Source organism: Silurus aristotelis, assembly GCF_946808225.1.
Source record: "Silurus aristotelis genome assembly, chromosome: 17".
In the NCBI taxonomy this organism is placed as follows: domain Eukaryota; kingdom Metazoa; phylum Chordata; class Actinopteri; order Siluriformes; family Siluridae; genus Silurus; species Silurus aristotelis.
This window is the reverse complement of record NC_139590.1, coordinates 23,885,779-23,888,278: the sequence shown is the minus strand read 5'-3', so window position 1 is coordinate 23,888,278 and position 2,500 is coordinate 23,885,779. Positions and strand designations below refer to the sequence as shown.

Sequence of the window (2,500 nt, the reverse complement as noted above, 5' to 3'; positions counted from 1 at the left end):
CCCTGTCCACAAAGCCATCTCCAGATCTGCTTTCCATGGGTTGGAAGTGTGTGGAAGATCTCCTGCTATAAAGCTCCAACCCTTTGGGATGACGTGAACACTGACTGCACCCCAGGCCTCCTCACCTTCTCAACTACATTACTACCTGACTTTACTAACACCCATGTAGCTGAATAAATCTCCACAAAAATCTAGTGGAACATTTCCCCAGAAGAGTGGAGCTTATTATAAGGGCAACTGGAGAATAAATGCGGAATGGGATGTTTAAAAAAAACAAGGTGTCCACCAACTGTATTTTGGGCATTGAGATGTTTTTGGTGATTTGAGATGTTTTAAAAGCAGTGACGCATCTTCATTCCTCCACATCTTCTTCCACAAAGTCCAATTGCCTGGAGCTTAAAAAAAAGGGGAAAAAAAGAAGAAGAAAATGAATGAAAAAAGAATAACTGCGTATGAATCATTTGGTGTGAATCAACCATCCTGAATAATCAACAAGGACCGGAGAACCAAAACAAGGTTCTTCCTCCAGGTCTGACTCATATCATTTCTGTCTTCATTTTTACAGTAAACCACACACACACACACAGACACACAGACACACAGACACACACACACACACACACACACACACACACACACACACACACACACACACACACACAGGCGCTGAGTAAAGCCGGAGACAAGTCGGAGGAGTCAGAAGGAAGCTCTGACTCACCAGGCGGGGGATTCCTTCCTTCAGAGCAGTTTGTTTTGTGGTTCTGATGAAGCCAAGACGATGATGAATCACCTCTCGGATCATCTGCACAGCGTCTTACAGCTCTGATATTTAACAAAGCTGTGATTAGTAACCACTTTTCCAGAAAGGTTGAACATGAGACAGCTCTCCAACACCAGAACTGAAACTTTCACTTAGATAAAAATAAATAAAATACAGCCAAACCTGATTCCTCTATCAGCACATGAATTCAGCTGAGAAGAAAAACCCAGCGAGATGATAAAGCAGTGTGCTGCACGAGATGCAATTATAGAATTAAATAATGATAAAAAAAAACCCCACCACTTTACTTACTGCACTCTCTCTGCAACAAAGAATCAAATGTTAAGAATTAATTCATTTCTTCTTCTTCTTCTTCTTCTTCTTCTTCTTCTTCTTCTTCTTCTTCTTCTTCTTCTTTCGGCTTAGGGATCTTCACAGCAGATCATCTATCTCCATCTCATCCTGTGCTCTACATCTGCCTCTTTCAAACCAACCACCTGCATGTTTTCCCTCAGCATTCTTCTACCGATATACCCCCTGTCCCTCCTCGTCCCTCTTGATGAAAATCTCAGCATCTTCAAGTCTGCCACCTCCTGCTCCACCTGCTGCCTTTTTGACAATCCCACTGCCTCTAAACCATACAACATACAAGAATCAATTCATAAGTGAATTATGAATAATTCATTAATTGTTTCATTGCATAATTGAATAAATTAATAAATTTATTCATTATTTCATTGTATAATCGAATTAATTAATTAATTAATTAGCCAAAAGAGGTCACATGACAGGTAAACACAAGTACATTAATATATTTTTAGAAAATTAAATACATTTTTGAAACAGATTTTCAAAAAAGTTGATACTTTTGGAATTTTAAAAACAACATTGCAAACAAGATAAATAAAATGAATGCTGTAAAAAAGTCAAATTCACCCCAAAACAAAACATTGCTTCGTTTTTTATTAACGCAGTTTATTATTATTAAAAAATCTAATTAATTCAATACACTTTTATTATTGAGATTAAATTGTCTAATCAATTGAATTGCCACAAAAAAAAACCCATTAAACAAATGGAAAAAATTGTGTGTGTGAGTTTTACATTTAATATTTCATTTTCTGAAAAATTAGATTTACTTAACGGGTTCTACTTATTTCAGCACACTAACAAATCATTCTTCATTTCTTTCATCCTTCATTCATTCACTCCCTCAATATGTGGAATTAACAAGATTTTTCTCTTTTAAGGGTAATTATTTTTAATATATTTTATATAAGTATTATTATGTTTTATATATTACATATACACATATACTGTGTATATACAGTATAATATATATGTCTGTGTGTGTATATATATATATATATAAAGATTTAAAAATGTTAAAATTTCAATTATTCAAACTTTTCTTGTATTAAAAAAATTCAAAAGTGGATGTTAAATTAAAAAAGAGCGCATTCCAAAAACTATTTCTACTCTAATTTCTACTTTTTTCCAACACAAATATATTTTTTCAACTGTTAACTTCGATCACTTGCTTGTTTTTCCACCATTTTGTTATAGACTGTGCAAACTTTTATACTCGACTCTGGAGCTGTGGACAGTAATTTAGGATTTTGGAAGAAAATTTTCTCCAGAAAAGGAAAATAAAAAAACTACCCTAGATCCATCCATCCATCCATCCATCTATCCATCCATCTATTCATCCATCTAAAAGTTCCTGAGAAATCTCCATCC

At 34.6% G+C, this 2,500-nt stretch overlaps 1 protein-coding gene and 1 long non-coding RNA gene across 3 annotated transcripts in view; one reads left to right on the top strand and one right to left on the bottom strand.

The window, feature by feature from the left end:
- LOC310740133 overlaps window positions 1-2,500 on the bottom strand; it is a 104,692-nt gene that overhangs the window by 1,484 nt on the left and 100,708 nt on the right. The gene's annotated exons all lie outside the window — the stretch shown is intronic.
- The window catches only part of grin2aa (glutamate receptor, ionotropic, N-methyl D-aspartate 2A, a), a 114,329-nt gene that overhangs the window by 24,714 nt on the left and 87,115 nt on the right, over window positions 1-2,500 (top strand). The gene's annotated exons all lie outside the window — the stretch shown is intronic.